Genomic DNA, 26,246 nt, shown 5'->3' on the forward strand with positions numbered 1-26,246 from the left:
CCCCACCCTATCCCCTTAATCCAGTAACCCCACCTAACCCAACTTCTAACCTTTTGGACACTAAGGGGCAATTGATCATGGTCATTCTACCTAAGCTGCACATCTTTGGACTGTGGGAGGAAACCGGGGCACCTGGAGGAAACCTACGCAGACACGGGGAGAAAGTGCAGACTCCGCACAGACAGTCACCCAAGCTGGGAATTGAATCCGGGTCCCTGGTGCTGTAAAATAGCAGTGCTAACCACTGCTAATCCCTCTGACTCCATGCTAGCAGTTTTTTTCCTCAGTCTGTTAACCCCTGAATTGCCTGCTATATCTTCGATCCCATTCCTGGAACCCAGTTCCTAATATCTCCCTCTCATAACAATATGATGATTAATTTGTCATGGATGATTTCTGAAATACAATCATTTTTAGATTACAATAATCACCTGTCACATGTTATTTCATATTTCCCAACACAATAAAAGGACATTTTTCACCTACCTTCGCTGAAGCTGCGCAGACACTCAATTAATAATCCAGATGTGAATGATCCACTGTGTTATCCAGTTCAAGAAATTTCCAGTGGGTAATAGTTGACCTCAGCTGACTGTAGTTCAGTGACTCCAACTGGCTCAAAGAGAAACATTCAATCAAGCTTCCTTTTTCTGATCCTAATGGAACAGTTTCTTCTGGGCAGCAGGCATGCCGTGATATCAGGCCAGTCAGTGTTCAAATCGTTCACAAACCTTTATTGTCTCCACTCTCACTAAATGACTACTTTTGGGAGGTAACAGCATTTTGCCAAGATTGAAGAACGTTATCTCCCAGCAGGAGACAGCAGCTTATCATACAGAACGTACAACACAGAAAAGAGCTAATTGAGCAAACCACCCATGTCGGCATTCATGCCCTATTTGAGACTTCACCAATCTTTCCCCATCCAACTGTATCTACATAACCCCCAATCCTGTCTCCCTCTTTTTTTTTAAATCTTCCACTTCCACTAATGTATCTATACTATTCCCTGTGGGAGGGAGATCCACATCCTCACCATTCTCTGAGTGAAGAAAATTTAAGAAGGAGAAAACTTGTCAGAATAAATAAGCTGCCATATTGATGTGAATTATACAAGTCAGCTAATCTTTGCAACAGATTCCTTTTTTTAAATGATTTTTTTCCCCATTTAAATATGCAATTCAAGTTCAGGCTGTTATTCCCACATATACATGATGCTCATCAATGTGGCAGACCTCGATGGTGATGGAACATGATTTACATTAGCCATCTTGAGTCAGCATCATGCAATTCCAGGTAAAGTTTAGATCAGCCAGTTGTAGACTATTACCCTTTCTACTTTGCCTTCCCCCATCCAAAACATGAGTTTTACCCCAAAACCTTGGCAAATATTTCTAATACCATTAATAAAATATTTTTGTTTCACGCACCAATTATCTTGTAACGTTTCTGAGTAAAATTATGGACCCATTTTAAGACTTATGGTCTAAACTAATCTTGTGCAGGATCTTTTCAGGCTGTCGTGTGCACTCATCACATCAGTTTGGACTGGATTAAATCCAGATGTCCTGGGAGATAGAGTCGTGCTCCACAATTAAAACTCTCCCAGCTCGAGTAACCAATCAATCAACTTGTGGTAGATGCAGAATACCAACTGGAACTGAGTGGTTTACAAAATAAGTTACCTTTAGTGATTCCACATAACTCATCCCCTTATCGTGTTACTTAATGAACTATTGTTTTAGCAGCCTGCTGAGTAGGTTGATGTGCATCAACTGATCAGTTCATATATATTCAGAAGATGCTCCAAAGAAATTCTCTTGTTCAGATAACCAAATGGCAATAAACTAGAAGCACTTTCGTCCTCAGAATTTATGTTTAAATCAAACCTGACTGCATGGAATTAAGGAGCTGAATTCCTGAAAGGTGCTCGAGTTTAATAAAGCTGGATAAATAAATCAGTACCGCACCCTTGTGATTTCCTAACCGGCACTCCCTGGAAACTCCTCTTTTCACCAGGAATGCCTAATTAGGAAATCACCTTTAAGTTTCTTGCCTTTAAAGAGCATACTTTGTCCGAAACAGGCCAATCATTTCATACAGGATACAGTGAATGTGTACAAACCATCAGAACTAAAATTTCTGGAATTTTAGAAAGAGGGAGCTTTCCCATCCTCAGGAGATTTTAAAGAGTTTTACAACTAGTGATGTGCTTTTGAAATGCATTTGCTGTTATAGTGTAGGGACGTGCAGAAGCCAATTTTCGTACAGTAAGGTCCAACAAAGAACAATGGGCTGTGTTATGCAGAAGCAAGGCCTCGGATGATTTCTGCGGCTAGTTAGACCTGGCGCTGCGTGCTCCGCCCGAATACACATTAAAGTCGCAGGTCAAAAACCTTTACGACGAAGTGACTGAAATGAGTGCAAAAAACGAAGCAGCAAGGGCACCCGGAATCTGAGTGAACTGCACTTTTAGAGATTGAAGGATTGGGAAATAAACAGCAGAAGGTCAAAGCAGGAAGGGTAAATTAGAGAGAGTGAATTTGATGTCAACTCAGGTACAGAAGCAGAAATAAAGAGAGGGGAAGTAAAAGAGAGAGAAAAAGACTGAGAAAGAAAAAGTTCAGTTGTTTTAAATTTGATATTATTCAAACAGTGAGCAATTAGTATTTGAAGGAATGAGACTCCTTTGGCAGAATTTTCCACTCCCCCCAACATAAAAGATTTTCGAGACTCGGGAATACTGTGTATAATTCATATATGCCTAAATTTCCACCAACTATTAAACAATGTTGGGCAGCACAGTAGCACAAGTGGCTAGCACTGTGGCTTCACAGCGCCAGGGTCCCAGGTTCGATTCCCCACTGGGTTACTGTCTGTGCAGAGTCTGCACGTTCTCCCCGTGTCTGCGTGGGTTTCCTCCGGGTGCTCCGGTTTCCTCCCACAGTCCAAAGACGTGCAGGTTAGGTGGATTGGCCATGCTAAATTGCCCTTAGTGTCCAAAAAAGGTTAGCAGGAGTTATTGGGTTACGGGGATAGGGTGGAAGTGAGGGCTTAAGTGTGTCGGTGCAGACTCGATGGGCCGAATGGCCTCCTTCTGCACTGTATGTTCTATGTTCTAATGTAATTTGTCGGTGTCCGATTTAATGTGTATTCGGGCGGAAGTGCAGAGAAAACCTCAGGGCAAAGTGTTCCACTGTCATTTATCCATGGATAAATGAAGTGCCAGGGACCCGGGTTCGATTCCCGGATTGGGTCACTGTCTGTTCAGAGTCTGCACGTTCTCCCTGTGTCAGTGTGGGTTTCGTCCAGGTGCTCCAGTTTCCTCCCACAAGTCCCGAAAGATGTGCTGTTAGGTGAATTGAACATTCTGAATTCTCCCTCAGTGTACCCGAATAGGCGACGGAGTGTGGCGACGAGGGGATTTTCACAGTAACCTAATTGCAGTGTTAATGTAAGGTGATGAGGGGTGAAGACTGGGTTGCTGAGAGGGTGGTGGGGGAAAGTGTGGATGTGGGTGAAAGGGTGGTGAGGGTGTAGGGTTTGAGGGGGTGGTGAGTTTGGCAGAGGTGTGGGCATGGTGGCGAATGAGGGGTGAGGGTGTTGGGGTGAGGGGATGGTGAGTGAGGAGATGTGGTGTGGAGGGGTGAAGGGGTGGTGAGGTAGAGGAGAGAGTAAGGGTTTTGTGTGGTTGTGATGGGGGTTGGTGAGGATGAGTGGATGATGGTTGAGGGGATGGTGGTGCGTGTGGTAATGGTCATTGTGGTGATATGAGGTTGGGAGGGAATCACTTTTAAGGTTTATTCCCCCAAAATAAATATTACATTTTTCCCAACTTTCCCTTTTGAATTTAAGTAGCAGTCTAAATGCCAGAATTTAAACAGCAGTCTAAATTTTCATTATGCCCTAAAGTAGGTAGGCACAATTCTACGGTACATTGATGTACCAGAGGCTTAAGAATCTTTAAATTGCCCCTTAATTGGAAAAAATGAATTGGGTACTCTAATTTTTTTTTTAAAAAAGTATCTTGGACCCCATTAAAATAAGGGCAGCACGGGTTAGCCCTGCTGCCACACGGCGCCGAGGTCCCAGGTTCGATCCCGGCTCTGGGTCACTGTCCGTGTGGAGTTTACACATTTTCCCGTATTTGCGTGGGTTTCGCCCCCACAACCGAAAGATGTGCAGGCTAGGTAGATTGGCCACGCTAAATTGCCCCTTAATTGGAAAAATGAATTGGGTATTCTAAATTTAAAAAGAAAAGAATCTTGGGCCCCATCAAAATAAATGTATGAAATTAAAAACCGGTAGTGATGCAAAACAGGGTGTTGACTCACAATTGTTGTACTACTCTTGCGAAGTCTGGGAATGAAATCCTCCTTGTCACGAGGAGATTGCTTCAAGAAAGGTTTTACAACTATCTACCTCATCTTAGATTCATCCAGATAGGTTGTAAATTCACAATGTGCAATACAATTTGCACGACAGCTTCTGGAGGAAGGGGAAACAAATCCAGTTGCTAATGCCATTAGTAAAAAGGGCAAATTTCATTTATTGCATATTCTTGGGTGGCACCGGATAAGTTAGAATTGTATGGATATATTAGTTACAGAGTTGAATTGATTTGTAAACCTAGGAATATCTTTGTAGGTACTTACCGGACGTTAGTTGATTGCTCTGTGATTAGTTATCCTCAGTAAATAACATTGAGCCTCCAATTTCACCATTGCTGTAGCCACTCAACCGACTGCATGTAGGTGCAATGGAAGAAAGATAGAACCTATAATAATCTTCATTAGTGTCACAAGTAGGCTGACATTAACACTGCAATGAAACTACTGTGAAAAGTCCCTAGTCGCCACATTCTGGTGCCAGTTCAGGTACACAGAGGGAGAATTCAGAATGTCCAAATTACCTAACAGCACATCTTTCAGGACTTGTGGGAGGACACCGGAGCACCCGGAGGAAACCCACGTAGACACAGGGAGAACGTGCAGGCTCCACGCAACAGGCAGAGACCCAAGCCGGGAATCGAACCTGGGACCCTGGAGCTGTGAAGCAACAGTGCTACCCACTGTGCTACTGTGCCACCCATATACAGCACCTTTCACAATGTCCCAAATTGCTTTACAGCCAATTTAATACTTTTGAGATGCAGTTACTGGTATGCTGTAGCTAATGTTAGCAGATGCAGAGTCAATGGGCTTAATAGATTCCTCTTGCTCCAAATATGTATGTTCACATGACATTTTGGATGGTTGAGATATGCTGGGCTAGATGGCCTTTGTGATCCATAATTATCTTGAAAACAGAGTTTGGCGTCATGGGTGGAGTTAGGGGAAATTGCTGAAGTCTATAATTAATGGTCGGGTAAATGAGCAACATGAAATATTTCATTTTCTCAGAGGGAGGAAAGCTCCAAAGTGCTCCTTACATGTTTCTTCTTTCTCCTTCCTTGTTTAATCACACTACATATTTTAGCTTTCCATCAACATTTAGCTCAATTTCTGACTATGATTCCACTTTCTCGCCTTTCATTTGTTTTTGAGCTATTACTAATCCAATTTTTTTCCACCTATGCCTGACTTCTATTTACTACTTTAAACTCAAGGTGACCACCCCATTTATCCTTTCCATTAGAACTTGAGTCCCAACCTGTTTCAGGTGGAACATTTCCCACTGGTATCGTTCCTTCCTGTCCCAATACTGGTGCCTGTGCCCCATCAGATCACCTTATAGACTTCTTCATTCCAGGCCGACAAGTCCAAGCTTTCTAGTCCTTCGTCATAACTCGGAATTTTGATACCATCAGCCTTGTGACATTTATCTGTATTGCCTTCAGGGCATGAATGCCTCTTCTGTCTCATCGACTAACGTTGGGCATAGTCCTCAATGTGTGACCTGATCAATTGATCATTCCTGCCTTCGACCTGAATTCTAATTTCTGGTTGCACAGTTCAACGTTCTATTGTTTTTGTTGGTTGCTGCTCTTCATTTGGTGGGTAGGTTGAACACTGAGTTAACAAAGATACCTAAAATGCTTTGAACTTCAATCTTAGCTGTTACAATATAATTCAGTGAACATATTTGACACCAATCTTTCCTTCCTATATCTGCATTAAACTTGCATGTCTCCTTCTTCGGCAGTCTGTCATGATCAACCTGCTTCTGCTCTGGTTCAATGGCTTTTGAGATGGCTGATAAGTCGATTTGTATAAGCTGCAGACTGCCACAATGGTCTGTGTTTGAAGGTCAGCCAGATGAGATATTTGGAAGTTTGTGTGCTTCCTCCAAAGATCATAGCATTCAATTGTTTGATGATGTGTGTTTGTGGACTCTGTTCGTTTCTGTGTGCTGCTAGTCAGGCCTGGACGTGGTTATTAAAAATGAAATGCTAAAGTAAGCTGGAAGCTTGTGGCTGCTGCAGACATTTTAAAGCTTCGAACAACATTCCCGCACACATAAAGCCTGGTGTGTGTCATCTCTGCATATCTCCAAGGCATAAAACACAATTGGTGACAAAGATAGAGAATAGTCTAAATTTACCAGCTCCAGCACCTTACATTTCTTCATTGGGAGATCCACCCATATCATGGGATTAATGAATTTCAGGGTTCAAGTCCACTTGCTCATTTTGGGGATGGGGAGTACAGATGTAGCAATAACCTGCAAGAAAACATGGGGACACCACCACCTGAAGGTTCTACTCCAGCAACTCACCATCCTGATTTGAAAATATATCGCTGTTCCTTCACTGTCACTGAGTCAAAATCCTGGAACTTCGTCCCTAACAGCACTGTATGTGTACCTACACCACTGCAGCGGTTCACGAAGGCAGCTCAGCACCAGATTCTCAAGGGCAAGTAGGGATGGGCAATGCTGGCCTAGCCTACAAAGCCCACATCCCGCGATGAATGCATTAAAGAAAACTTGGAGTTGAGGCCAATGAGCATCTCAGCAGCTCATAGAAGACACATTTATGTTTGATACAGCCATATTTCGAGCCAAAGAAAAGAGTGATGATCAAATGATATATATCTTGCCAGATATGCCAGAGAAATGGTAAGCCTATAAAACAGTATGTGATAGCATTACGACAATTTACTTCTACATGTAAATTTGGCACATTAACCAAGGAAGATATTTGTGACCTACTTTCTTCATCAGTATAACTTCAACTTTGAGTACATCACAGGTTCAAGCAAAAGGATAGCTGACATTCCGAGCCATACTGCTATCACAGTGTTAGCAATAGCGAAGTTAGACAGTGTTAACAATAGTGAAGTGACATTTGACATTGAAGATTACAAGACGGCGGTAATTTCACATGTGACCATAAAACTTGTTATCAACGGGATCGATGACTGAGGAGAACTGCAGAGAGTAATCCAGAATATCAAAACTGAGTGGCCTCACAAGTTCGAGAAAGATTGATCCCGTACTAAAGAATAGGCAATAAACTTGGATGATTTGATGACAACTGTATTGCAGACAGAAATCAAGCAGTCATCCCGAAAAACTATTGGAGAATGGTAAGGGTTTGGGTGTGCTGGCCAGACAGGGGGAGAAGGGGAGGAATTCATACAGTGAGAGCAGGAGGAGGGAGGAGGGAGTCAGAATGTGGGAGCAGGGGGGAGAGAGGTGGGAGTCAAACTATGGGAGCGGAGAAGGGTGGTGGGAGTCAGAGTGAGGGAGCGGGGGGAAGAGAGGTGGGAGTCAAACTGTGGGAGCGGAGAAGGGTGGTGGGAGTCTGATGTACCATCAATGACGACAGACGAGAGTCGGAAGAGTAAACTGTGGCTTTAATCAGCCAAAAGACACCTGCTCGCAGCCGGTCCCAGAATGAGGGCAGGACTGGAGGTTAGCTACCTTTATACTTGAGCCTGAGGGGCGGAGCCAGCAGGGACAAACCCAGACGTGTAACAAACAGTAAGAACAGTAAGTACCATAGGTAAGAACAGTATGTACAATATAATAGTGGTTCACCACATTCACCCCCTGTTAAAAAAGTGTCCGGCGGGGGTGAAGTGGACAGGTTGAATTAGAGATCCAGTCTGTCGGGGGCTTTGACCTTCCGCTGTAATCGCCTCAGTCCCGGCTGTGGGGAGGACACTGGTGTCGGATGAAGTGTTGAGGCATGCGTACCCAGGAGCGTGTCGTCTTCCGGATAAGTAGCAACGGAGGGAGACGGTGTAGAGTTGTGAGTAGCAACGGAGGGAGACGGTGTAGAGTCGGGGGTAGTGGTGATAGTCACTGGGGAACCTGCGGGTGCTAAGTCCCGAAGTGAGACTGTGTCCTCCCGCCCGTCATGGTGTGCCACATAGGCATGTTGGGGGTTAGCATGGAGGAGAAGGACCCGTTCGACCAGGGGATCCAACTTGTGACTCCTCGCATGCTTCCGGAGGAGGACGGGCCCTGGGACCGTCAGCCAGGACGGGAGCGAGACCCCTGAGGTGGACTTCCTAGGGAAGAGAAACATCCTCTCAAGAGAGGTCACATTGGTGGCGGTACACAGGAGCGATCGGATGGAGTGGAGCGCATCGGGAAGGACCTCCTGCCAGCGGGAGACAGGGAGACTTCTAGACCATAGGGCAAGAAGGACGGCCTTCCAGACTGCCGCGTTCTCCCTCTCCACCTGTCCATTTCCCCGGGTGTTGTATCTGGTAGTCCTGCTTGAGGCGATGCCCTTGCTAAGCAGGAACTGACGCAGCTCATCACTCATGAAGGAGGAACCCCGATCGCTATGGATGTGAGAGGGGAAACCGAACAAGGTGAAGAGACCGTGCAGGGCCTTGATGACTGCGGCAGAGGTCATGTCAGGGCACGGGATGGCGAAAGGAAAATGTGAGTACTCATCAATGATGTTGAGGAAGTACACGGTACGGTCAGTGGAGAGGGGGGCCCTTTGAAATCGATGCTGAGGCGCTCAAAGGGACGGGAGGCCTTTACCAGGTGTGCTCTATCCGGCTGATAGAAGTGCGGTTTGCACTCTGCGCAGACCTGGCAGTCCCTGGTCACGGTTCTGACCTCCTCAATGGAGTAAGGCAGGTTGCGGGCCTTGATAAAATGGAAAAAACGGGTGACCACCGGGTGACAGAGGTCATTGTGGGGGGCCCGAAGTCGGTCTACTTGTGCGCTGGCACATGTACCGCGGAATAGGGCATCTGGGGGCTCATTGAGCTTCCCCGGCCGGTACAAAATATCATAATTGTAGGTGGAGAGTTCGATCCTCCACCTTAGGATCTTGTCATTTTTGACCTTGCCCCGCTGTGTGTTATTGAACATGAAGGCAACCGACCGTTGGTCAGTGAGTAGAGTGAACCGCCTGCTGGTCAGGTAATGCCTCCAGTGTCGCACAGCTTCTATGATGGCTTGGGCTTCCTATTCGACGGAGGAGTATCGAATTTCGGAGCCCTGGAGGGTACGGGAGAAGAAAGCCACGGGCCTGCCTACCTGGTTGAGGGTAGCGGCCAGAGCAAAGTCAGACGCATCGCTCTCCACTTGGAACGGGATGGACTCGTCTACTGCGTGCATCGTGGCTTTGGCAATATCTATTTTGATGCGGTTGAAGGCCAGGCAGACCTCAGCTGTCAGGTGAAAACTGGTGGATTTAATGTGTGGTGGGCCTTGTCCGCATAATTGGGGACCCACTGGGCCTAATAGGAAAAGAACCGCAGGCATCTCTCGGGGCAGTGGGGGATTGGAGGTTCCAGGAGGGGGCCCGAGGACTCTGTTTTCCACAACGTAGCCAAGGATGGCTCGGCGGGCTGTACGGAAAACGCATTTCTCCTTATTGTATGTTAGTTTAAGGAGTTGGCGGTGTGGAGGAAATGTTGGAGGTTAGCGTCATGGTCCTGCTGGTCATGGCCGCAGATGGTGACATTATCCAGATACGGGAACGTGGCCCGCAGCCCGTACTGGTCAACCATTCGGTCCATCTCTCGCTGGAAGACCGAGACTCCATTGGTGATGCCGAAGGGGACCCTGAGGAAGTGGTAGAGGCGGCCATCTGCCTCAAAGGCAGTGTATTGGCGGTCCTCTGGGCGGATAGGGAGCTGATGGTACGCGGATTTCAAGTCAATAGTGGAGAAGACTCGGTACTGCACAATCTGATTGACCATGTCAGATATGCCGGGGAGAGGGTGTACGCATCGAGCTGCGTGTACCGGTTGATGGTCTGACTGTAGTCGATGACCATCCGGTGCTTCTCCCCAGTTTTGACGACCACGCGGCTCTCCAGGGGCTGGTACTAGCCTCTATGATCCCTTCCCGCAGGAGTCGCTGGACCTCTGACCTGATAAAGGCCCTGTCCCGAGCACTGTATCGTCTGCTCTGAGTGGCGACGGGCTTACAGTCCGGGGTGAGGTTAGCAAAGAGCGGGGGTGGGGCGACCTTAAGGGTCGAGAGGCTACAGATGGTGAGAGGGGGCAGGGGTCCATCGAACTTCAAGGTAAGACTTTTGAGGCGGCCCGGCCAGGTGGTAGAAGATTTGGTAGGGGAGCATTTCGGGAACAGTGACCACAATTCAGTAAGTTTTAAAGTACTGCTGAACAAGGATAAGAATGGTCCTAGGATGAATGTGCTAAATTGGGGGAAGGCTAATTATAACAATATTAGGCGGGAACTGAAGAACCTAGATTGGGGGCGGATGTTTGAGGGCAAATCAACATCTGACATGTGGGAGGCTTTCAAGTGTCAGTTGAAAGGAATTCAGGACCGGCATGTTCCTGTGAGGAAGAAGGATAAATACGGCAATTTTCGGGAACCTTGGATGACGAGAGATATTGTAGGCCTCGTCAAAAAGAGAAAGGAGGCATTTGTCAGGGCTAAAAGGCTGGGAACAGACGAAGCCTGTGTGGAATATAAGGAAAGTAGGAAGGAACTTAAGCAAGGAGTCAGGAGGGCTAGAAGGGGTCACGAAAAGTCATTGGCAAATAGGGTTAAGGAAAATCCCAAGGCTTTTTACACGTACATAAAAAGCAAGAGGGTAGCCAGGGAAAGGGTTGGCCCACTGAAGGATAGGCAAGGGAATCTATGTGTGGAGCCAGAGGAAATGGACGAGGTACTAAATGAATACTTTGCATCAGTATTCACCAACGAGAAGAAATTGGTTGATGTTGAGTCTGGAGAAGGGTGTGTAGATAGCCTGGGTCACATTGAGATCCAAAAAGACGAGGTGTTGGGTGTCTTAAAAAATATTAAGGTAGATAAGTCCCCAGGGCCTGATGGGATCTACCCCAGAATACTGAAGGAGGCTGGAGAGGAAATTGCTGAGGCCTTGACAGAAATCTTTGGATCCTCGCTGTCTTCAGGGGATGTCCCGGAGGACTGGAGAATAGCCAATGTTGTTCCTCTGTTTAAGAAGGGTAGCAAGGATCATCCAGGGAACTCCAGGCCGGTGAGCCTTACTTCAGTGGTAGGGAAATTACTGGAGAGAATTCTTCGAGACAGGATCTACTCCCATTTGGAAGCAAATGGACGTATTAGTGAGAGGCAGCACGGTTTTGTGAAGGGGAGGTCGTGTCTCACTAACTTGATAGAGTTTTCCGAGGAGGTCACTAAGATGATTGATGCAGGTAGGGCAGTGGATGTTGTCTATATGGACTTCAGTAAGGCCTTTGACAAGGTCCCTCATGGTAGACTAGTACAAAAGGTGAAGTCACATGGGATCAGGGGTGAGCTGGCAAGGTGGATACAGAACTGGCTAGGCCATAGAAGGCAGAGAGTAGCAATGGAAGGATGCTTTTCTCATTGGAGGGCTGTGACCAGTGGTGTTCCACAGGGATCAGTGCTGGGACCTTTGCTCTTTGTAGTATATATAAATGATTTGGAGGAAAATGTAACTGGTCTGATTAGTAAGTTTGCAGACGACACAAAGGTTGGTGGAATTGCGGATAGCGATGAGGACTGTCGGAGGATACAGCAGGATTTAGATTGTTTGGAGACTTGGGCGGAGAGATGGCAGATGGAGTTTAATCCGGACAAATGTGAGGTAATGCATTTTGGAAGGTCTAATGAAGGTAGGGAATATACAGTGAATGGTAGAACCCTCAAGAGTATTGAAAGTCAAAGAGATCTAGGAGTACAGGTCCACAGGTCATTGAAAGGGGCAACACAGGTGGAGAAGGTAGTCAAGAAGGCATACGGCATGCTTGCCTTCATTGGCCGGGACATTGAGTATAAGAATTGGCAAGTCATGTTGCAGCTGTATAGAACCTTAGTTAGGCCACACTTGGAGTATAGTGTTCAATTCTGGTTGCCACACTACCAGAAGGATGTGGAGGCTTTAGAGAGGGTGCAGAAGAGATTTACCAGAATGTTACCTGGTATGGAGGGCATTAGCTATGAGGAGCGGTTGAATAAACTCGGTTTGTTCTCACTGGAACAAAGGAGGTTGAGGGGAGACCTGATAGAGGTATACAAAATTATGAGGGACATAGACAGAGTGGATAGTCAGAGGCTTTTCCCCAGGGTAGAGGGGTCAATTACTAGGGGGCATAGGTTTAAGGTGAGAGGGGCAAGGTTTAGAGTAGGTGTACGAGGCAAGTTTTTTACGCAGAGGGTAGTGGGTGCCTGGAACTCGCTACCGGAGGAGGTGGTGGAAGCAGGGACGATAGTGACATTTAAGGGGCATCTTGACAAATATATGAATAGGATGGGAATAGAGGGATACGGACCCAGGAAGTGTAGAAGATTGTAGTTTAGTCGGGCAGCATGGTCGGCACGGGCTTGGAGGGCCGAAGGGCCTGTTCCTGTGCTGTACATTTCTTTGTTCTTTGGGTACAGGGAGGTGGGAGTCTGACTGAGGGAACAGATAGGTGGGAGTCAGACTGTGAGGGAACAGATAGGTGGGAGTCAGACTGTGATGGAACAGGTAGGTGGGAGTCAGACTGTGATGGAACAGATAGGTGGGAGTCAGACTGTGAGGGGTACAGGGATATGGGAGTCTGACTGTGAGGGAACAGGTAGGTGGGAGTCAGACTGTGAGGGAACAGGTAGGTGGGAGTCAGACTGTGAGGGCTACAGGGAGGTGGGAGTCAGACTGTGATGGAACACGTAGGTGGGAGTCAGACTGTGAGGGGTACAGGGAGGTGGGAGTCTGACTGTGAGGGAACAGGTAGGTGGGAGTCAGACTGTGAGGGCTACAGGGAGGTGGGAGTCAGACTGTGAGGGGTACAGGGAGGTGGGAGTCAGACTGTGATGGAACACGTAGGTGGGAGTCAGACTGTGAGGGGTACAGGTAGGTGGGAGTCAGACTGTGAGGGGTACAGGGAGGTGGGAGTCTGACTGTGAGGGAACAGGTAGGTGGGAGTCAGACTGTGAGGGGTACAGGGAGGTAGGAGTCAGACTGTGAGGGAACAGGTAGGTGGGAGTCAGACTGTGAGGGGTACAGGGAGGTGGGAGTCTGACTGTGAGGGAACACGTAGGTGGGAGTCAGACTGTGAGGGGTACAGGGAGGTAGGAGTCGGACTGTGAGGGGGACAGTGATGTGGAAGTCAGCGGTGAAGGCTGAGTGAGGGAGGAGGGGCTTTAGGGGGAGGGAGGTGGAAGTCAGTGATGTAGCGTCAATTACCACGAGACGAGAATGGTGAAACAATCGAGGTTTTATTGCTCAAAATATTGTGCCTCCCGCAACTGGAACCAGAATGGGAGCAGCCCAGGAGAGCACACACTTGTAGATGGAGCCTGCTGAGTGGAACCAGCAGGCAGGGATTTACCGTCGTACCTATAATATACGGGCAGTGTCGTAATCCATACAATATATCACTAGTTTACCACATTCACCCCCTGTTAAAAAAAAGTCCGGCGGGGGTGACGAAAACATTACAAATTAAGTCTGTCGGGGGCTTTGACCCTCCGCCGCGATCGCCTCAGTCCTGGTGGCGATGTGGGCGCCAACGTGGTCACCTGCGTGTCCAGGAGCGTGTTGTCCTCATATTCGTCACCCCTGAGTGGATCCAGTAGGAGGACGGATCCCGCTAGGGTGGGGGCTGCGGTGAATGAGGCAACCGGGAGGGGGGGAGCGGTGTCAGGTCGTGGGTCGTGGGTGGGGACCCAGCGGGGTGCCAGGTCCCGGAGGGAGACTGTGTCTTGGCGCCCGTCGGGGTGTGCCATGTAGGCACACTGCGGGTTTGCATGTAGGAGGTGGACCCTCTCGACCAAAAGGTCTGATTTATGGCTCCACACATGCATTCGGAGGAGGACCGGTCCAGGAACTGTCAGCCATGTTGGGAGTGAAACCCCGGAGGTGGACTTCCTGGGGAAGGCAAACACACGTTCGTGAGGGGTCTCGTTAGTCACGGTGCAGAGGAGCGATTGGATGGAGTGGAGGGCCTCGGGGAGGACCTCCTTCCACCGGGAAACCGGGAGATTTTTAGACCGCAGGGCCAGCAGGATGGCCTTCCAGACTGTCCCGTTCTCCCTCTCCACCTGCCCGTTTCCCCGGGGATTGTAGCTCGTCATCCTGCTCGAGGCGATGCCCTTGCTGAGCAGGAACTGACGCAGCTCATCGCTCATAAAAGAGGATCCCCGATCGCTGTGGATGTAGGTGGGGAAACAGAACAGAGTGAAGATGCTGTGCAGGGATTTGATTACCGTGGCAGAAGTCATGTCGGGGCTTGGGATGGCGAAAGGGAACCGGGAGTACTTGTCAATTACGTTGAGGAAGTACACGTTGCGGTCGGTGGAGGGGAGGGGCCCTTTGAAGTCCACGCTGAGGCGTTCAAAGGGGCGGGAGGCCTTCACCAGGTGCACTCTATCTGGCCGGTAGAAAAGCGACTTGCACTCTGCGCAGACTTGGCAGTCTCTGGTTACGGTCCTGACCTCCGCAATGGAGTAGGGCAGGTTGCGGGCCTTGATGAAGTGGAAGAACCGGGTGACCCCCGGGTGGCAGAGGTCATAGTGGAGAGCCCGGAGTCGGTCCACTTGTGCGCTGACATATGTACCGTGGGATAGGGCATCAGGGGGCTCGTTGAGCTTCCCCGGGCGATGCAAAATCTCGTAATTATAGGTGGAGAGCTCGATCCTCCACCTCAAGATCTTGTCGTTTTTGATCTTGCCCCGCTGTGCGTTATTAAACATGAAGGCAACCGACCGTTGGTCAGTGAGGAGAGGGAATCTCCTGCTGGCCAGGTAATGACGCCAATGTCTCACAGCTTCCACAATGGCTTGGGCCTCCTTTTCGACAGAGGAGGGACGAATTTTGGAGGCATGGAGGGTGGGGGAAAAGAATGCCATGGGCCTGCCTGGTTGAGGGTGGCGGCCAGAGCGATGTCCGATGCATCGCTCTCGACCTGAAAAGGGAGGGACTCGTCGACCACGTGCATCGTGGCCTTGGCAATGTTTGCCTTGATGCGGTTGAAGGCCTGGCAGACCACCGCCGTCAGGGGGATAACTGTGGAGTGAATGAGTGAGTGGGCCTTGTCCGCATAGTTAGGGACCCACTGGGCATAATAGGAAAAGAAAAACAGGCATCGTTTCAGGGCCTTGGGGCAGTGGGGGAGGGGGAGTTCCATGAGGGGGCGCATGCGGTCGGGGTCGGGCCGTGGAACTCCGTTTTCCACAACATAGCCAAGGATGGCTAAGAGGTTGGTGCGGAACACACATTTCTCCTTATTGTACGTGAGATTAAGGAGTTTGGCAGTCTGGAGGAATTTTTGGAGGTTTGCGTCGTGGTCCTGCTGATCGTGACCGCCGATGGTGACGTTATTGAGGTACGGGAAGGTGGCCCGCAGCCCGTACTGGTCAACCATTCGGTCCATCTCTCGCTGGAAGACCGAGACCCCATTGGTGACGCCAAAGGGAACTCTGAGGAAGTGGTATAGGCGGCCATCTGCTTCGAATGCAGTGTATTGGCGATCCTCTGGGCGGATGGGGAGCTGACGGTAGGCGGACTTCAAGTCAACTGCGGAGAAGACTCGATACTGCGCATCTGATTGACCGTGTCAGATATGCGTGGGAGGGGGTACGCGCCGAGCTGCGTGTACCGATTGATGGTCTTGCTGTAGTCAATGACCATCCTGTGCTTCTCCCCAGTCTTCACTACCACCACTTGAGCTCTCCAGGGGCTGTTGCTGGCCTCAATGATGCCCTCCCGCAGAAGCTGTTGGACCTCCGACCCGATGAAGGTCCTGTCCTGAGCACTGTACCGTCTGCTCCTGGTGGTGACGGGTTTGCAGTCCGGGGTGAGGTTCGCAAACAGGGAAGATGGATCGGCCTTAAGGGTCGTGAGGCCGCAGGCAGTGAGGGGGGGGGGAGGGGTCCGCCGAATTTCAAAGTAAGGCTTTGGAGATGGCACTGAAAATCCAGGCCGAGTAGCAGGGCAGCGCAGAGGTGGGGGGCGGACGTAGAGCCGGAAGTTGCTGAGCTCTTCGCCCAGACGGTGAGGGTTGCGATACAGTACCTCCGGATTTCAACGGAATGGGATCTGGAGGCCAGCGAGATTTTCTGGGTGACGGGGAGTCAGACTGAGGGTGTGGGGGGGGGGGGGGGGGGGGGGGTGGGAGTCAGACTGTGGGTGCGGGGGGGGTGGGAGTCAGACTCTGGGTGCGGGGGGGGGAGTCAGACTCTGGGTGCGGGGGGGGGTGGGAGTCAGACTGTGGGTGCGGGGGGGGGTGGGAGTCAGACTGAGGGTGCGGGGAGGGAGTCAGACTCTGGGTGCGGGGGGGGGTGGGAGTCAGACTGTGGGTGCGGGGAGGGAGTCAGACTCTGGGTGCGGGGGGGGGGAGTCAGACTGTGGGTGCGGGGGGGTGAGAGTCAGACTCTGGGTGCGGGGGGGGAGTCAGACTCTGGGTGCGGGGGGGGGGGAGTCAGACTGTGGATGCGGGGGGGTGAGAGTCAGACTCTGGGTGCGGGGGGTGGGAATCAGACTGTGGGTGCGGGGGGTGGGAGTCAGACTGTGGGTGCGGGGGGGGGAGTCAGACTGTGGGTGCGGGGGGGGGTGGGAGTCAGACTGTGGGTGCGGGGGGGGTGGGAGTCAGACTGTGGGTGCGGGGGGGGTGGGAGTCAGACTGTGGGTGCGGGGGGGTGAGAGTCAGACTGTGCGTGCGGGGGGGGTGAGAGTCAGACTCTGGGTGCGGGCGGTGGGAGTCAGACTGTGGGTGCGGGGGGGGTGGGAGTCAGACTGTGGGTGCGGGGGGGTGGGAGTCAGACAGTGGGTGCGGGGGGGTGGGAGTCAGACTGTGGGTGCGGTGGGGTGGGAGTCTGACTGTGGGTGCGGGGGGGGTTGGCTGGGATTCAGTCTGTGGGTGCAGGGAGGTGGGAGTCAGACTGTGGGTGCGGGGGGGTGGGAGTCAGGCTGTGGGTGCGGGGGGGTGGGAGTCAGACTGTGGGTGCGGGGGGGGGGAGTCAGACTGTGGGTGCGGGGGGGGGGAGTCAGACTGTGGGTGCAGGTGGGGGGTGGGAGTCAGGCTGTGGGTGTGGGGGGGGGTGAGAGTCAGACTGTAGGTGTGGGGGGGTGGGAGTCAGACTGTGGGTGCGGGGGGGTGGGAGTCAGACTGTGGGTGCGGTGGGGTGGGAGTCTGACTGTGGGTGCGGGGGGGTGGGAGTCAGACTGTGGGTGCGTGGGGGGTTGGCTGGGATTCAGTCTGTGGGTGCAGGGAGGTGGGAGTCAGACTGTGGGTGCGGGGGGGTGGGAGTCAGGCTGTGGGTGCGGGGGGGTGGGAGTCAGGCTGTGGGTGCGGGGGGGTGGGAGTCAGACTGTGGGTGCGGGGGGGGGAGTCAGACTGTGGGTGCGGGGGGGTGGGAGTCAGGCTGTGGGTGCGGGGGGGTGGGAGTCAGACTCTGGGTGCGGGGGGGGAGTCAGACTCTGGGTGCGGGGGGGGTGGGAGTCAGACTGTGGGTGCGGGGGGGGGTGGGAGTCAGACTGTGGGTGCGGGGAGGGAGTCAGACTCTGGGTGCGGGGGGGGGTGGGAGTCAGACTGTGGGTGCGGGGAGGGAGTCAGACTCTGGGTGCGGGGGGGGGGAGTCAGACTGTGGGTGCGGGGGGGTGAGAGTCAGACTCTGGGTGCGGGGGGGGAGTCAGACTCTGGGTGCGGGGGGGGGGAGTCAGACTGTGGATGCGGGGTGTGAGAGTCAGACTCTGGGTGCGGGGAGTGGGAGTCAGACTGGGTGCGGGGGGGTGGGAGTCAGACTGTGCGTGCGGGGGGGTGGGAGTCAGACTGTGGGTGCGGGGGGGTGAGAGTCAGACTGTGCGTGCGGGGGGGTGAGAGTCAGACTCTGGGTGCGGGCGGTGGGAGTCAGACTGTGGGTGCGGGGGGGGTGGGAGTCAGACTGTGGGTGCGGGGGGGTGGGAGTCAGACTGTGGGTGCGGGGGGGTGGGAGTCAGACTGTGGGTGCGGGGGGGGTGGGAGTCAGACTGTGGGGGCGGGGGGGAGTCAGACTGTGGGTGCGGGGGGGGGTGGGAGTCAGACTGTGCGTGCGGGGGGGTGAGAGTCAGACTGTGGGTGCGGGGGGGTGGGAGTCAGACTGTGGGTGCGGGGGGGTGGGAGTCAGACTGTGGGTGCGGGGGGGTGGGAGTCAGACTGTGGGTGCGGGGGGGTGGGAGTCAGACTGTGGGTGCGGTGGGGTGGGAGTCTGACTGTGGGTGCGGGGGGGTGGGAGTCAGACTGTGGGTGCGGGGGGGGGTTGGCTGGGATTCAGTCTGTGGGTGCAGGGAGGTGGGAGTCAGACTGTGGGTGCGGGGGGGTGGGAGTCAGACTGTGGGTGCGGGGGGGTGAGAGTCAGACTGTGCGTGCGGGGGGGTGAGAGTCAGACTGTGGGTGCGGGGGGGTGGGAGTCAGACTGTGGGTGCGGGGGGGTGGGAGTCAGACTGTGGGTGCGGGGGGGTGGGAGTCAGACTGTGGGTGCGGGGGGGTGGGAGTCAGACTGTGGGTGCGGTGGGGTGGGAGTCTGACTGTGGGTGCGGGGGGGTGGGAGTCAGACTGTGGGTGCGGGGGGGGGTTGGCTGGGATTCAGTCTGTGGGTGCAGGGAGGTGGGAGTCAGACTGTGGGTGCGGGGGGGTGGGAGTCAGGCTGTGGGTGCGGGGGGGTGGGAGTCAGACTGTGGGTGCGGGGGGGGGGAGTCAGACTGTGGGTGCAGGTGGGGGGGTGGGAGTCAGGCTGTGGGTGTGGGGGGGGGTGAGAGTCAGACTGTGGGTGTGGGGGGGGTGAGAGTCAGACTGTGGGTGCGGGGTGGAGTCAGACTGTGGGTGCGGGGGGGGGTGGGAGTCAGACTGTGGGTGCGGGGGGGGCGGTGGGAGTCAGAATGTGGGTGGGGGGGAGTCAGACTGTGGGGGCGGGGGGGAGTCAGACTGTGGGTGCGGGGGGGAGTCAGACTGTGGGTGGGGGGGGAGTCAGACTGTGGGTGCGGGGGGGTGGGTGTCAGACTGTGGGTGCTTGGTGGTGGGTGTCAGACTGTGGGTGGGGGGGGGAGTCAGACTGTGGGGGCGGGGGGGGTTGCGAGTCAGACTGTGGGTGCGGGGGAGTGGGAGTCAGACTGTGGGTGCGGGGGGGAGTCAGACTGTGGGTGGGGGGGGAGTCAGACTGTGGGTGCGGGGGGAGTCAGACTGTGGGTGGGGGGGGAGTCAGACTGTGGTTGCGGGGGGGTTGCGAGTCAGACTGTGGGTGCGGGGGAGTGGGAGTCAGACTGTGGGGGCGGTGGGGGAGTCAGACTGTGGGTGGGGGGGGGAGTCAGACTGTGGGTGCGGGGGGGTTGCGAGTCAGACTGTGGGTGCGGGGGAGTGGGAGTCAGACTGTGGGGGCGGTGGGGGAGTCAGACTGTGGGTGCTTGGGGGTGGAGTCAGGCTGTGGGGGCGGGGGGGAGTCAGACTGTGGGTGGGGGTGGAGTCAGACTGTGGGTGCGGGGGTAGTCAGACTGTGGTTGCGGGGGGGTTGCGAGTCAGACTGTGGGTGCGGGGGAGTGGGAGTCAGACTGTGGGGGCGGTGGGGGAGTCAGACTGTGGGTGCTTGGGGGTGGAGTCAGGCTGTGGGGGCGGGGGGGAGTCAGACTGTGGGTGCGGGGGGGGTGGGAGTCAGACTGTGGGTGGGGGGAGTCAGACTGTGGGTGCGGTGGGGTCGGAGTCAGACTGTGGGGGCGGGGGGGAGTCAGACTGTGGGTGCGGGGGGGTTGCGAGTCAGACTGTGGGTGCGGGGGGGGGTCAGACTGTGGGTGCGGGGGGGGGGTGGGAGTCAGACTGTGGTGGGTGCGCGGGGAGTGGGAGTCAGACTGGGTGCGGGGGGTGGGAGTCAGACTGTGGGTGGGGGGGTGGGAGTCAGACTGTGGGGGCGGGGGGGAGGGTGCTGGGCGTCATACTGTGGGTGCTGGGAGGGTGGTGGGTGTCAGACTGTGGGTGCTGGGGGAGGATGGTGGGTGTCAGACTGTGGGAGTGGGTGGGGGAGAGAGGTGGGAGTCTGACTGTGGGTGCAGGGGGAGGATGTGGGAGTCAGACGCTGGGTGCGGGGTGAGGATGGTGGTGATCCGGTGACAGTGGGACACCTGTAATGCAGCGTAGTTTGCATGCTCATATACATGATGCGCATCCGCCCTAAAGTGGGGGGGGGGGGGGGGTCTGAAAAATGGGACAAGAACTGTCGCAGCTGCCAACAACCTGGGACACAGGATAACCACCTCAAATATGTGATGATCTTTTAAAGTCCAATACAGTGGACCATGCTGCAGTTGATTCTTCTCTGTTCTTGGGTAAACCTGGATGTGTTGTAGTGATATTCAGATATCAATATCATGATCAATGTGTGTAAATGTAGTACAGTCATTTCAACATTAGATGGCTCACAGTCAGATACTATAAGAACTGGTTTCCTGTCTTTTCATAGAATTTACAGTGCAGAAGGAGGCCATTCGGCCCATCGAGTCTGCACCGGCTCTTGGAAAGAGCATCCTACCCAAGGTCAACACCTCCACCCTATCCCCATAACCCAGTAACCCCACCCAACACTAAGGGTAATTTTGGACACTAAGGGCAATTTATAATGGCCAATCCACCTAACCTGCACGTCTTTGGACTGTGGGAGGAAACCGGAGCACCCGGAGGAAACCCACGCACACACGGGGAGGATGTGCAGACTCTGCACAGACAGTGACCCAAGCCGGAATCGAACCTGGGACCCTGGAGCTGTGAAGCAATTGTGCTATCCACAATGCTACCGTGCTGCCCCGTCAGATGACATGATGATGTGATTCAGAACAGTGAACAAGCAAGACATAGGATAGCTCCAGTGAGAGAAGTTAGAACTAGTTTGTTATAATAGTGTATAGCTCTCTAGTTATCTGTATTGTACTATAATTCTTTATTGTTAGTTTAGTATTGAGTAAGAGAACTCACAGTTCATTATTTTATTACTCATTCAATAATTCATCTTTCAACAAGAAGACTATTGGTCATTTAATCATCCTGGTGGATTCAAGAGTAATATATATATCTTAGATAAGTCATTATTTAAAACATAACATGGTACCAGCGAGTTATAAATCTTTTCAGAAAGACTAACAAATATTTAGCATAGAAAAGAAGAAAGAAATGGATTCAACTATTCGACGATAGCAATCATTGCAACTTTGAAAACTATGAAGCAAAAGACCTATCAATGGACCAAGTTCTACCACCACGACATCTAAAGACCACTGGTAATTTAAATATAAATTGGAAGTTTCATAGAATTTACAATGCAGAAGGAGGCCATTTGGCCCATCGAGTCTGCATCGGCTCTTGGAAAGATCACCCTACCTAAGGTCAACACCTCCACCCTATCCCCATAACCCAGTAACCCCACCCAACACTAAGGGCAATTTATCATGGCCAATCCATCTAACCTGCACATCTTTGGACTGTGAGAGGAAACCGGAGCACCCGGAGGAAACCCACGCGCACACGGGGAGGATGTGCAGACTCCGCACAGACAGTGACCCAAGCCGGAATCAAACCTGGCACCCTGGAGTTGTGAAGCAATTGTGCTATCCACAATGCTACCGTGCTGCCCAAGTTGTTCAAGCAGCAATTTCAACTTTACCGAGAAGCTAGTGATTTAGGTGCAGCACCAGAAGCTGGAAGGATCGCGTTATTTCTAACCCTTGCAGGACAGCAAGCAATCGAAATATTCAACTCATTTCATTTTAGTGCTGATGAAGATAACACCAAATTTGATCAAGTGATCGCGAAGTTCGATGAACATTGTAAAACGCAGACAAATGAGATTTTAGAATGACTGAAATTTCATCGGAGAATTCAAAAACCTGTGAACCTGTGAATAATTTTATTACAGATCTCAGCTAAACTTTAGCTCTTAGCTAAAATTGTAACTATGAAAATCTGCACGATTCACTTGTAAGAGACCAAATAGTGTATGGTATACTTGATGATAATATCAGAGAAGCATTAATTCGTCAAAATGATTTAACTCTACAAATCGCAATTGACAAATGTATAGCAGCAGAACAGACCAGAAGCTCGTATCTAGCATTTTATCCAAAGGAAAAAAGCGCAAATCTCTACCATGAGGCAGAGAAAATTAAAATGGTGTCGCAAGCAAAGCAGAAATCTGTAAGGAACGGAAGTTATTCTCTGTAAGCATTTTCGAGCTCTGCACATGCGCATTACGCACCAAAATGCGAGAAGTTCAAGAAGAAGTCTGCGCATTCATGTACGTCGCAATTACCTCATTTCGACAACGTAATTACGTGTCACAGATGTGGTCATGCCCACTTAAAGGGGAATTGTCCAGTTTTTGGCAAACGATGTTTAAAATGTCAGAAACTCAACCGTTATGCTTCACAGTGTCAATCAACTGCTAAATACATCCCTCCTACACAGAAAAAGTATCACAAAGTACGAGCTGTGGACAAAACAGAAGAAATCAACACTCAAGAAGATTTCACGGAAGATGACGATATTTTCTCATTTTCTTCTTTGATGTAGTTGATTCGTCCATCAAGCATGACCTACAAGCAAGCAAGGATCATATTAAAGCAATGAAGTTACCTCATCGAGAATATGAGAAAAATCTTCAAGCAACGGAAGAACAAAAAGTCAACATAGTAAGCAACGACTGGATGACTACTGTATATGTTAGCACAATTCCAATCACTTGTAAATTGGATACCGGTGCCTCGGCGAATCTTTTGAATTCCAAGAACCTGTCCAAGATCAAGAGTCATTCTGAAATGATCCCTCCAGAATGCTCATTGCGTGATTACAATGGCAACCCCATTTTTTCACATGGATCCTGCTACCTAAGTGTCACAAACAGAGACATTAAACAACAAGTAAGGTTCGAGGTTGTCAATGATACTCGTTCATCGTTACTTGGAGCACAATCATGCAAAGATTTGCAACTCATACAGAGAATCTTCATGAATACCTGTCAATCAAGTGCACTCAATGATGATGCTCAGCAACTCTTACAGCAATACCCAAGTGTTTTTCAAGGTATGGGTGACAAAATACAAATTTCTTTACCCGTCAGTCTGGCCTCAATAAAAGTCGAGATGGATTTGCAGGTACAGCATTAGTTATTTTATTTGGCTTGCAAGCTTGATTCATTTCACAGAGGCATAAGACACATCCAGTCTCCTACACCCCGGAAAGCGAATGAACAAAGAGACAAAGGGATCTCTGCAAATCAATTCAAATGGTATCAAGTTTCACATACACGATTCCCATAGGTCATCCTATACCCCTCCTGACCTGGTCATACATTCTGATTGGCTCACTTCCAATCCCTTCCTCTGGCCCCTATTACCCAGCATCCTTTTCTCCTCCTTTGGTGGACACACCTCCTCCTTGCTTTGCCATGCGGTCTGAAATCCTTTGTCTGTGAACTCACCAGAATGTGACTGGCCTATCTCTACATTACAGGAACTAATATCTCTAAAGTAACTATTTCATATCACATTCATCATTCCCTCCTTTTATCATTCCATGATAACCGAACTATCCAATCCATAGCTACGGTCCCTCATCTAAAAAGATCCGTCACTGCATCTCCAATTCCTGGCGTAGCCCCCCTTTATCTGCTGCCCCCTCATGGATTTTGACAGCTAAGATTTTAGGGGCGTTGATCTGTTCCAGTGTACCCCGCGTTCTACCCATCACACATTTAAGGATGGTTAGGCCCACAAAGATGCAGCCGATAGCCACCATTAAATACATGGCCATAGTTATCAACCAGTCCTTCCAACCTCCAAATCGCCAGTTACCCCAAGAGCCAGGATCCTGCATTCCGTCCAGGTGATCCCGTATGTGATCCATAAATTTAGTGATGTTAGCGGTTAAGTCTTGAACTCCCATGATACACTTGCTCTGCACTATGGCGCATACCCCACCCTCACGGGCCAGAAGATAGTCAAGAGCATACCGGTTCTGCATTGCAAACAACCGCAGCTGAGACAATTCCTTGGTTATTGCCCCGAGGGCTCCCAAGGTTTCATTTCCCAAGATGGTAAGGCCTCAAATAAAATAATTCCTATCGCTGACAGCCAAGGAACCCCCCACACCTCCCAGTGTCAAGACGCTCCGAATTCCCCACCGGGCTGAGGGGCCCCGGTTGGGTGCGAGAACCTGAGGTTTTTTCCAGTTCTCGCAGAATTCAGCTGAGACTGCCCGACGTGCTAACTGATTATGCAGCATCCACGCCGAGGGGCAGGGGACTGTGGTAGGGACTAGAGTCCCAATAGCAATTTGGCGGGGAAATGGGGGTGACAAAACATTGGTCGCTGCGCCATTAAATAAAAAGTAGTATCCTTGCTCCGTGTGCAGGCTAGCATCACAATCAGTATATCGGTTGCATAAGGATCCCCCAGTAGCCCAGTTTATCCAGCTTTGGAACGCCCACTCGGGCCGCCTAGCAATGCGGAAAGCCCTAGTCCCAACAGTGAAATGAGAGACATTCGCCCAGCCACAAAGGAGCTGGAGGCCGGCGTTCAAAAGAACGCCAGTGGTTTTGTAACAAACGCATTGGCCAGACGCCTGGGTGATATGACACCTCCTGTCCGTACAGGTGGGCAACAGACATGTTATATTCGTTTCCACCTCTACCAGCAAACAGCCGTATCCTTCACTGCTGAAACAATTCTCGTACGACTGGGAATCCCTATTGGGAGCGAAGTGGCTAGGTATGTACGCCCTCCACCGTTGCAGCCTATCATACTGTGAGTGGGGACTATCCCGAGGAAGGGGAAGGCAAATAACCGGTGGTGCTGAACCCAGATCGTAAGGAAGAGTGACTTGCTCGGGCAGTGGCTCGGAACGCTGACAATGAACCACCGTTTGGGGAGTGCCCCAAAGCGGTGAAACAGAAAATAACCTAGACACCGCTGCGGGGTTCGGGTAGCAGACAACCCGTCCGTGGCCATACAAGCGGTGGTAAATCTGGTAGAAGAGATTCATACTACCCAGGTTTTCCTCAGTTTGGCCTTGAACTAAATTAAGTGTATCTCCCGATAACCTACGTTCTAGCTGTACTTCCCTTCTCACACACCCCATCCTCTCTCGAGTCCCTCTCTCTCTCTCACAGCCTCTTCCTACGCTCTCCTGACGGTCTGATGTTACCTTTATCGCACCAATCTTAACACATCCAAAATCAAATTTACATGTACTCCAAAAACAAGGCAATGTCCATATAATGTTCCCTTCCCATCGCCGGGACCGGTGCAATTGCTTCATGACTCCTGCATTCTCCTTAACATTGACGACCTTCCATGAGTCGATACCATGTCCTCGTATATGGGGGCAGCGAAGAACATCACCTTTGCATAACTGAAATGTCCTTGTAGCTTGGTTGGAGTTACAAATGTAGATAATATTTCCCTTTTCCATGTCCGTCGCCAATAACACTCCAAGCGAGGTGAGGCCGAATATCACACAGACGGTGCGTAGCCATCCCATCATGCTCCACACCTGTAAAATAGCACTGGGGAAGGGAGGCAGGTTAATCTGTCCAAGAAAATGAGGCCCGTTATCAGAACTTAACTGAGCTGGTATACTGTACCGGGGAATGATTTCCCGCATCAGAACTTTAACCACAGTAGCAGCTTTATTATCGGTAGTCGGATACGCCTCAACCCATCTGCTGAACACATCCACAATGACCAAAACATATTTATAACATTGACACCTTTCCAACTCAATGTAATCCATTTGTAGCGTCTCAAAGGGACCACTGGGCAACGGGGTTTTCCCCATCCCACAAGGGATACCTTTTCCGGTGTTATATTGCTGACAAATCAAACACCGATTACTGATACTCTGGGCCAACCC

The sequence above is a fragment of the Scyliorhinus torazame genome, chromosome 3, assembly GCF_047496885.1.
Source record: "Scyliorhinus torazame isolate Kashiwa2021f chromosome 3, sScyTor2.1, whole genome shotgun sequence".
Lineage (NCBI taxonomy): Eukaryota > Metazoa > Chordata > Chondrichthyes > Carcharhiniformes > Scyliorhinidae > Scyliorhinus > Scyliorhinus torazame.